The following is an 11736-nucleotide window of genomic DNA, read 5'->3' as shown; positions in this document are numbered from 1 at the left end:
TAATAAGCTACATGCTGTTCCCAGAGCACATTCATGGGAGAGAGGGGTTGTTGTTGTTTTAGCCTTTGCAGCTTTGTTAAGCTTTGAACTGAGGGTATGAGGTTGTACAGCAGTAAATGCACGGCAAGTTGCCTAGAATTTTCCATTATACCATTTATATCACATAATCTTAGTACTCTTAAACCTGACATTTTTTATGCTATATCCACTGCCTGAAAAAAGAGCTGGGTCTTTTGTTGCCATTTATAACATCCCAATAGATCTTAGAGTGTCTTACCAAAGGGCAGGTTTAAACATTGCTACAGTAATTAAAAATCTAGTCAGTTTATTTAAAAAAAAAAAAAAAAAAAAAAAAAAAGATGTATCGGGCATTTAAAATCTTCAGGGTGAAGTCCTTCAGAGCAGTATTCAACTAAACTTTTTTTTTGTTAATCTCACTTTAAAAACTCAATTTCTTCCATGAAACAACTTCCTCATTTGCAATCTAACTTGTAAGGAAATATTTACACCACATACACTGGCTTATTTATCTATTAAGTGAGCCATATGGCAACAAGACTGGCAATTTAAGTGGGAACGGACAACAAATAAATGGTGCAGAATGCTAAACCTTAGACAGCAGCAAAGGCTGGTTCAGAGGTGAGCTTGAACAGAGACAAAAAGAATCATTTCCCAAAGAGTGAGAGGAGTCTCGAATAGAGGTCATTAGTGAAGCCACGGGATAATGAGACTGGTGTGCTGCTCTGTTACGAGTATGTTATCATGCAGAGCGTAGACCCCAAATCACTGGTCCATACTGTATTCATGTGTTCATTGCTCGACCTCTGCAGCCCGCTCCACACGACATGCCGGACCATCGGCCCCCTCCAGCCCCGCGCTGCAGTGACCTCCCGCAGCGCTGAGGAAGGGGAGTAGTCCGAAGGGGAGGCCAACCAGGCTGAGCGCTATCAAACAAAATGAACTAACGCTCCTGGATTCTGGCTGTGCCGATGGCAGACACACAAAGCAGGCTTAGGTCGGTGGAGCCATTTGCAGGGATCTGGCAAAATTGAGCACAAATCAGTGTCTTGAGAACACACACACACACACCCCCCCGGACTCTAAAAGCTGCTTTAGAGAGAGGAGGAAGAGCAAAACCTGCCCAGCAGCTCACTCCCTCTGCTCCCCGTATTACTGATGCTGGTGAGAGGGGAGGGAGGAATGCAAATCAAGATTTCTCTAGCTCTGCCCTCATCTGTGTTATGCCCATTTGAAGCTTTCTGCTCGCATTTCTAAGTACAGACATGACTCTCACTGCACAATGCTGGGTAGATATCGTTAACCAAGGACATGGTTATCCTACCTATTTGCTCTCAGTAGGAAATAACAGGAGGGTCATTAGGGAAATGGGAGCTGGCAGGGGAGGGAAGGGGCACATTTAAGTTTTCTGCATTTCAGCAGGGCTAGAAACAGTCAAATGGGTCACCCCACCTTGACGGGGCATGCTGCACTAGGGCATTGAAGGCAAGATCTTAACTCAGTTCACCTCAACAATTAACACCAGTCTGCAGCTCAAACGCTGCTTGATGTGCACGCAACCAAGCTGAATGCAAGAGCACAGGGCAGGGATAGCAGGGTGGCATGAGAAATAATGCAGGAGGACCTGTGCCTCCCATGTGGAGCAAAAACAGGAGCTGCCTGGCAGGGGCACGCAGGCCCAGAGTTGAAGCAAAGCCAAGAGCAGACCTGATGCAAACCCCAAGGAGCTGTGAGGAACAGACCACGTCCCCTGCTCGGTTTTGTAAGATGCCCTTGACCACCAGGTCATCTAAGTGCCCCAAAGGAGTCCCACTCCCTTTTTCAGCCCATTTTAACAGCAACACACAGCTACTTCATTTTTTCCTATTCACAACGTTATTTATCACCATTATCTTGTCTGGTCCTCAGGCTCAGTTTGGATTAGCACACGCAGAGGCAGAAGTCAGTGCTTAAAGGAGGAGCCCCTCAGTAGCCGAAGAAGATGGTGGCATGAAGAGACACAGCAGAGCACATGGCAATGACAGGGTGTTGGATCTGCAGCAGCAATGCTGGCTTCGGGGCCTAACCTGAGGTGCCTTAAACAGCCTTGGTTATCCAAAAAACCAAATAACCCCATTCCTTCCAGCTGGATGCCAGCTGCAAGTCACTGTGGACAGTCCCTTGTGATTCCTGACATCGCCTTGGTACCCAAGGCACCTATCATGAAGGGGTATAGGGCTTGGTACTCTTTACCCTCTAGTCAACATTTGATTTTAATAAGAGGAAGGTCAAGTCCTTACACAGCCAGTAGCACCAATACAGACTTTTTGTGGGCAGAGGGAGATAAGGAGCATGCTGGCTTCTAGCTTTTGTTAAAGCATGAAGTATCACTTAAAGCCTACTGCAGCCAGCATCATAGACCAACTCCTGCCCAACATTTGTCAGCCTTAACTGCAAAAAAAGCAGAATTTCTTCTGACTTATTTAAGATTAGAGCCCCTCCCAATGTTAGTCCTACTGGGGAATTTTACCTGTCATGGTTATCCCATTATTGAAGTTGTAAGCGTGAAGGTTTTGGGCACAAAAATCTCTTTGGTTATCTTCAGAAAATAAATGTCTTTAAAAATGCTTGGGTCTAACATAGGGACTATGTGGAGGGGAATTTGTGCTGGGAATTTTAAAAGGCCTGAGGTATAAACATTTCCACAGCTACCTGATTTGGTAACCAAGAAATGGGAGGATAGCTTAGTGTATTATGAGGTTGATTTCTTTTCTGATTTCTATAACAGAGTGTTTTTATCATGTGAAATGATACTCAGTGCCACAGCTAGTTAAATAAAACAAGTGGGAGAGAGAAGAGAAATAATTCTGAAACCTTTCAAAAATGAAGGCTTTCTTCCAACTCAGGAGCCATAAATAAAATCAAGTATTTGCCCTCAGGGAAGAACTTAACACAACTCCAATTCTGCTAAAGGAATCTTTTACCGAGGCACGTCTTTGCCCTCGCAGTCTGCTACCATGCCTTCTCATCACTCTCTTCTGTTTGGGTGTCAGAGTCACTCTCTGCATTTAATAGCTGTGCGCTACCAAAAGTCACCCTGAAGGAGCCAACAGAGCCAATAAAATTTGGACAAGCCTGATTTCTAACAATTGCAGCTCCCTGAAACAGGACTTCGGCCTTCAAGGCTTCTCAAGCAGCCTTCACACCCCACCAACCCCGACACCTCCCACCATCAATGCCCAAGTTTCTCGCAGCACCACGACGACCCCGTTCCTTACAAGACAGTGCAAAAGCTGCAGAGCTTTTCGCTGCTGCTGCAGGATTATTTCCCCGTACTTGAACACATACTCCATATGAAGCTGTTCCAGGTTGGAGAGCTTATCTCAGAAGGGGCTCCCAGCAAGCCAGTTTACCACACTGTGAACCATTTGCAATCCAAGTTCATTTTCCCCATCCATCTGGAAGACACAGAAGCCAAACAAAATCACAGCTGAAGACCCATGTAGGCACAGTTTCCTTCCCCTTCTTTCACCACAGTTAAATACTGTCGTCCTCCCCCCCTCAAAAGCAAAACAAACCCCAAAAACAAAAGCAAATCAGAACCTTTTATGAAGCAGAGAACAACAGTGCAATGGGTTGTATGATGTCAAGATAGCCAAAGACTTCATATAATAAATCCCAAAGGTCACACAAGGAGCCACCTCACTTATGCACATATGCAAACATCTTTATACTATTAAGGGTTTGTTTGTGAAGGGTTTGTTTGTTGCGTGTTTGTAGTGAAACACACACAAGTCTGATAGCCCTAACAGACCTAATTATTAGCTACAGCTTGATTGCTACTTAGTAGCAACAAATCTATTGCTGAAGAGTTAGAAATGGTACCACACAGTTATGTTAGTTGTTCTACATCCATACCAACATTACATTGGTCCCATCTTCGGTACGTTGGCAGGGCTGGATGGCTCCTCCAGCAACACCTTCAGCAGCACCGATGACAACGACAACGTAGGGACTGGAAAGCCTGGGATATACTGGTACCTTTTCAAGAAGCATCTTTCTATCTCCCCCATCTTATCACTTCCTCAATGTCATTACCTAGTTTAGGCCCCCATTTCTGGTAGTTCAGATTAGCAAACAGTTTTAACACCTGCTACCCTGCCAGATGTCTAAATCAGCCACAAATCCAACTGCAACAGGCCAAATCACTTTTTAATCCCTGTATAAAACCAAATCACTTGTATAAAACCAAAGTCGCTTCCCAGTGAACTGAGTAGAGCTGCCCCAAATTTACTACAGTATAATACAAAATAGTGTGGAAAATGAGACTATGAACAAGTTCCTATACAGGATGGCTTACAACAATTGGTGACATTATTTTCCTCTTGGAATAAAACCTGTCAAAATCCTGTAATTAGGTAAGAGAATGCCTTTGATGCACAAAATTTATTTTCAAATACCAAAATCATCCAATATGGAGTAAATCTATGTTCATCTTATTTGTCAAAAGCCTCATTTCCAGCATGATTTACGTTCTTCCTCAAAGACTTTCTAAGCCAGGCTGCCCTAACCTCAAAACAGTTGCAATAACCCAGAAGTGTGTGCAGTGGCAAGTGGGTGCTGAGGCAATGTTGTTTCCAACCTGGCTTTTTCTGCATTTCCATTTTTCCTGTGTTTACAAAAAGGTAAAAAGTTTTATATTTCAAAAAAGCCTTCCAAAGGTATTACACCTATTAACCTCAAAGCAAGATAAACCAAACGTTGAATACATGCGCCTATAACTGTTCACAGACTGCTTCAAAGTGTTTTACAACTTCTTTGTAAAGAAAAATTACACACAAGCATGCTCACACTGTTAAATAGTATGTGGAAAACTTGGGAGTTGTTTTTAAATAAAAGCTGCTAGCACAGCAGATGCACCGTTACTGCTGTTTTGCGGGGGGTTGTTCACTTTAGGTACAGCAGCCTTCTGCCTTCACAGCCCTCCTGGTTCTGGAGCTGTCGTGAGCAGCTCTGAACAGCTGCTTGACTGTACAGAGGACCCCCAAACTCCACAATACAGCCCCCCAAGTCAGCAGGATAACTCCAGAGCCTGCAGAGGACAGCAGCTTCCCAGTCAGCAAAATGACCCAAGACCCTCATGGGCAGCAGAAATGAGAATCCACCCCAAAAAAAATAAAAAATAAAAAGTATATATGCTTCAGTGGGATGAGGAGGTTGCATCCAGCATTCAGGTGTAGGGACTGAGCTTTCCCAGAAGAAATACAGCCCCACAGAGCCCAGCCAGGAATGTGCCTACAATAGCACGGATATAATAATATGTGAATATTCCAATAACAACATTGGAAAATGCTGAGTTTGCCAAAGCTGATTCATGTGTCGGGGGGGGGGTGGGGGGTGGGGGGATGAAAAAAAAAAAAAGTGATTTTAACACATCTTGTTCCTGCCTCCTGTTTCTCTCTGCTTCTTTCAATTTCAAAATTCAAATGCTATAACTGGAGTCGAGTGAAAAACAGAATTTTTGTCATATGAGGAACTGACATTTTGGCATGTTTTTACACTGAATCAGAACAAAAAAAAAATCTAAAATTTCTCATGAAGTGACAATCCAAAAAAATCCAGTTTTGAACTCATCCATATTGATACATTTAAACATTTTGTTTTGAGAATGTCAAAGCAATGTAACAAATTAAATCCTTCTAAAGTATATCAATATTTTACGTGAAGAATCCAAACAAACATGGAAACAAGGATTTTACCTTACCAAAGCAAAACAAAAATGTTCCTCAGTTGAAAATATCTGTATGATTGACATCTCTCAGTAAGACATTCTGATTTTGATGAAACTGCATTTTCTGACAGAAAATTATTCCATCAGAAATTTTTATTAGCTTTCCTGCAATATCAACATGTTTGTTTTACACATGCCTGGAGCACATGCCACTTTGCAATATTTTCATTGGTTAGGTGCCTCCCCATAAACATGAGGATATTACACTGAGTCTGGGTTGGTTTCTCCCCATTCCCCCCTCCCCACACAGAACATGTACATTTATCATCTGATTAAAAACATTATTTATCTTTATATAAAAACATATATTTCCTAACAAGCCAAGACATTTATAAATAACTTATAATACTACAGCCGAGTGCTAAACATCATGATTTAGGATGAAAGAAGAAACCTTTCTGATCATTGTCCTTTAGTATTTCAAAGCCCATTTTTCATGTTTATTTGCTGTCACTGGTGATAAGTGATTGCCTTGCTGTATTGCGTTTCCTCTGCAATGGCGAGTTGTTTGCAAAAGGAATGGAGGACAAGCTGTCACATCAAAGAGAAAAGACTAAAACCCACCAGGAGGTGAAGCAGGGGTTTATTGTCTTTTGCCCTGGGTTTTGACAGTTAATTAGCTCTCATCCAATTTATGCTTGTGTGGCAGCTACACCAGGGTCAACAGCAACAACTCCAAGGTGAGGCAAATGCAAAGGCTACAAGACAGGAAAACCTGCTACAGAGCCCCAGGAAAGCAAAGGGCTTCATCTTTCACCCCCAGCCACAACTGATGGACTCGTTCCCTAATGAAGCCTTTGACTTGTTTATTTTTTCCCCTCACTGCACAGAGGCTTCTTTCGACAGCTTTGGGCACTGAGGAATTACCAAAGCGGCTGCTAAATTAAGCAGTCAGCATAGCAGCATCTGTAGAAAAAACACTGTCCCTTCAACTTGCTTTGTGTCAGCTGCCTTGGGAAGAGGAAGAAGAGGAAGATGTCAACGAGGAGGTGGTAATGAAGGGCTTCATCCAGAACCTGTGGTGCTCCATGGGGCCGGACTTCACTGTCTGCCCTTCAGGATCTTTGTGCCTCCTCAGCCACCTCTTCTGGCATCCAAAGATCTTTCAAGACTTTGCAAAGCAAATATGCTTCCCCTCTCGTTACCTGTTGCTCTTTCTGCTGCTTTAGTGGGTTTTGCCACCTGCACTTTTTCTTTCCCCCCACACCGCCAGTTTGAAACTCCAAGCGCAGGGAGCAAGCAGTGCCCAAGCTACGTTCCTGGCGCAGGAGCAGGGAAGCAGTATTTTCACACCATGGGATAAAACCTTTGATCAAATCACATGTCCTAGCTGCAGTGAAAGCTTAACCCCTGGAAGAGAGCTGCCCTACTTGATCCCCAGCAAAACGCAGCAAGGCCTCACCTCCAAAAAAAGGTTGGATCTATGTAGAGGGCATGTAAATGTCTCAGCGGAATGTAACAGACAGTAGCACTGGAAAAAAAGAATTGGAAATAGGATGCAAATTCACTTTATATTGGAGTAAACATCCACTGAATGGGAACTTCCAGACATAACTGAATGAGTTGAGGCTCAGACTGGAGAGCCAGCCCTGAATACTACAGAGCTCCTTGGCAATGCCTAAGACATGCTCTATTTCCAGGCAAAACCTTCATACCTTGTAGATAGTATCTGCTGTCTCAAAAAATAGTTTATTTTCTAGACTTAGCCATTCAGAGCTGGGCAGGTTCTAGGCACACATAAAGTATCTTTCCTAAAGAGACAGCCTCATTTAGCCACATTCAACATGGAAAGCACTACAGCAAAACTAGCACTGACAAAATATCCAGAGTCCTATCTAAATATTGCACTTTCCCTGTGTTAGCACCTGATGGGATCCAATGGCTGAATTCCTCCTTTCCTGCCCCGTGCTCCTAGGTACATCCCATCAATGATGCCACAGTCCTTTATACTCTCTTCATAAAATACATTGAAAAGTCACCAGCAAATTGTGAGCCTGAAGCACAGAATTATCCAACTTTTTATATCAAAGTCACTTCTGGGGGAATTACCTCTAAGTGAGCCAGTCTGTAACAGGAGTCACCACAAGCAAATACCGAGCTACCAAAGACAGTGGTCATCCTTCTGCTCATGGCCTCCGGAGGCAGATTGTGAGATGCAGCAAAGAGCCCGTACAAGTTGTCTGCAAGAGCTAACTACTCGGGTCTTGTGGATGCAAAAGGCTGAGAGATTCCAGCTAAGCTGAAGAGCCCGGCCCCACACATTGGGCCAGCAGCAGCCAAGGGGGTCAACACCTTGTCCTAATCCCCTTGGAGGTACCAATAGAGGCAAATGCTTCCGCACGAGTCCCCTGCTACTCCGTGAGGCACAGCCACCCCTTGTGACTTCCCCTCTAAGAGCCCATGGCTGAAGTGACAGAGGGGGACCTCTGTTTTATGAGAGATCTCAGCTCAAGTTCACTGAGAGCAACTTGGAGCCTTGTCACCCTTCTCTCTCTCCATTGACAATGGAGACCCTGATGTCCCTCTGCAGGGCCCAAAACTGTCACCCTCTCAAAGCATAAATGCCTCTTTTCTCTGACTACAAGGAGCTAAGCCCCTAAGAGACCCACCTCATCTGAGCACCTACGGCTAGGCGGGATGATTCTAGCTCCTGCAGCCTATTCCTAACATCATCTGGCATAACCTTATATTAAGCAAAAAACCACAATGCTGTCTTAATGAAGGACAAATGTTAATACAAATTGTATGAAAGTGGTCTCATGAGACGCACGCAGCAAACCAAACAACAGACTAAACTTAGCCCATGAGCTTGTGGCTTTGTGTTTCTCTCAGCTGTGAGTCATTGTGTGGGGTAGAAAACTGCTTTCCGCCCCCAAAATATCACGGAAAGTAAGCAATGCCTCACATTACAGTAAGAGAGGCTCTACGCAGCAGGGGCCAGAATTGTGTTATTCACAGGGAGCCTGAAGACTTGGCAACGTCACGGCCAAATCTGTCAATTACGTTTCACACAGGCCATTGAGCAACCAGCAGAAGAGAATCATTTTCAGCCAGTCCTCAGTGAGGTCCAGATTAGAAATAGGATAAAGACCCTTTCAACTCAAGGTCATCTACCTCCTTTCTCTTTGCTTCCTTGAAAGACTCATTCCAATGTTCTCTCCTCCCCTGCTATCGTGAACATTGTGCACAGCGCAGGTCTTTTCCCTGAGGTGACATGATCTGTGGCTGCTGCCTCGGGACTTGGATGCATCGCCCGGGAAGGCTGCCAGCCGGACAAGGGAAGCGAGCACCTCTTGCAGATTAGCAACGAGTCCAAACAAGCCTTTCTTCTGCAGAAATTTGGAAGTTTGAGAGTTTGAGCATGTACGCTAAACATTTCCCAGCAGATTTAACACATTTGCATTGGCAAACATTCAGTGATTCAGCTCAGGCCTCCCTCACCTTCAAAAATATGCACAGCAGGTATCCTGGTTTGTGTTACCTGAGCATGTCTCTGGGAAGCACCACGACTCACCACACTGCTTTAACTCAGGTACTGCATCCGCTTTGCAGTGCGGGCATTAAAAAAAATAAGGTACTGAATAGTCAACTCAAAGGGAAGGGAAGTCAAAAATCCCTGAATCTGAGTCTTCTGCTTTGATCAGGAGACAGTTTCCTCTGTACACACATCCCTTAGCAAAGGAAAACACGTTCCTTAATACCAGCTCCAGGATGTAATGCATAAGCATAAAGAGACAGCCACCAGTGAGAGGTAAGAAATACACATATAGGCAGCTTAACAGTAGCTTTCCAGATGTTTAATATCCAAGCATACTAACTACTGCCTATTTTGGGACAGTGAGCCATGACTGGGGCCATAAGACATGGGCCCTCATGTGCCGTCATTGCACCAGCAATGAATCACGCAGCACAAGGAGTCAGAAGTGTCTCAAATGCCACGACCAAGGCAGGTGCTGGGCTCTGCAGGAGAGAGTGCTGATCGCATAATGGAGGAGAAGGACTGTGTCTTGTCTGAAGTGTTGCAAGACCAACCAAGGTGGGATTGATACCCACACCAGGCGTTTTCCTAGATTTTTTTTTTTGTACCAATTTCCCCCAGCCCATACCCATAAGGAGCACCAGATACTCCTCCACTATCTCTCACCGAGGATTATCCACACTTCTTTTGGATTTACAGAGCCTGCATGCGGGGAGCAGAAACTTGAAAGGAATCACAGCACTTTACCACCCTCTCCATTAAAAGAGCTTTTCCAAATATCTGTGGGCAGATGCTACTGCTCAAAGGACCTGAATATGCAGGAGAGCCAAGACCCCCAGAGCACAATGACCTGTTTTAAATGTCTGTTTGCCTTTGGGAAGAACACGGTGAGGCTTTTGAGAATGAATTCTAGAAGGTAAAACTTCGAAAGGAAGATCAATATTTGGATATCAAGTACCTCTCCATTTCAAAACCATACCAAGAAGAACATTTTTGACATGGGCATGCATATCTTTTGTCAATGGAGCTGTAAGTCAGACTCATGAGGGTTAAGGGCGTTTTTTTGAGCTACCTTCAACCCAATATTTTACAAACATCGCTTGTCATTTCTGACCGCACTGCAAATCCATTATGGATGAGGAAAGAAGTCCTAAAACACAATTAAGAGCTGGAGCCATGAGGTTATAGCCTTGCAGCTATGAAACAATGACCTCAGCACAAGGAATAGATGGAAGATACGCTAATCCCTATTAAAGAGGGAAGCTGGCAAATAATGCTTTCTAAATCATTTAAATTTGCAGCATGCTGAGCTGAGGGTGCATGAGGCTGGAGGGGAGCTGAAGTAGCTGTGCCAATAGATTTATCTGCTCCCTGGGACTCAAGAGGCACCCTGCTAGCAGAAGCACTGGAGAGCTGGATGAGCACTCTGTGTCTAAACATGCACACAAACACACACAATTTTTGGTCTCATCACCCAGGGACTAGAGGGGCTTTCTGCTGGGGGCCTCCCTGCTAATACAAAGCAGCCTTGTTCACACAGACCAAGCATAGTTTTAGTTTTAGGATGTCACAGCTCCAAAGCAGCCCTCAGGAGACACTTTATTGAAAAGCTTGTCCCAAGCCTTTACTCATACCCACATCTTTTTTGCCTTCCTAGTGCTACAGAGGAGCTCTGAGCTCCCTCAAGCTCTCAAGCACCCTCTGCACAGAAGTTGCAACACAAGATCGTCAAGGGCATCACTTTTCTGGCAGGCTCTTCTCCTCCCTCCCCCCAGTTTCAAAGCCCTTGGCTTTTGAGCAAGTGCAAAGTTTTCAGCTTTGAGCGGCCACTGGAAAAAAGGCGATGCAACCTGTGGAGGAAGAGATGTCAGCAGAGAAGCAGTCGAGCAGGGGAAAGTCTCTGTTCACCACAGGTCTGCTGGCAGTCAGAGATTATGAGATGCAGCTGGGAGGAGAAGTGCCATTGCACAATCAGTCAAAGCAGCAGTGTTTCTTTTAGAGGCATTCAGATGCTTGGGCATCCTACTGAGTCTCCAAATAAATAATATTTGATTGTGACAAGTGCCTAGCATACTTCTGAATGCTGTAAGAAAATAATGCACCGACATTATGAAAATATTAGAGTGGCATAAGTCAATCCCACTCATCCTATTAAGAACAACAACAAAAAAATCCAAAAGCCCACACATTTGATTAAAAAAAAAAAAAAAAAAAAAGGTCCTCACCACCATTAGCAATCATAAAAGCCACTTTTCTGGCAAGGCTCAAGCTACCTGCAGAGAATTCACTTTCCTTGTCTTCTGACAAGAAGCTCAAGGGAAAAATGCCATCCATCCCTCTCCTCTATATGCTTCATCCTGCTCCATATGGTGCTGCCTGATAGTAAATGAGAAATTAAAAACATTACCACGAGCCTCTGCCCTCTCCTCCCCCATCGCTTTCTCCCTGCGGTGACTGTACAAAATATGCT

This window comes from Platalea leucorodia (genome assembly GCF_965183815.1).
Source record: "Platalea leucorodia genome assembly, chromosome: 4".
Taxonomy (NCBI): domain Eukaryota; kingdom Metazoa; phylum Chordata; class Aves; order Pelecaniformes; family Threskiornithidae; genus Platalea; species Platalea leucorodia.
This window is presented reverse-complemented; position numbering follows the sequence as displayed.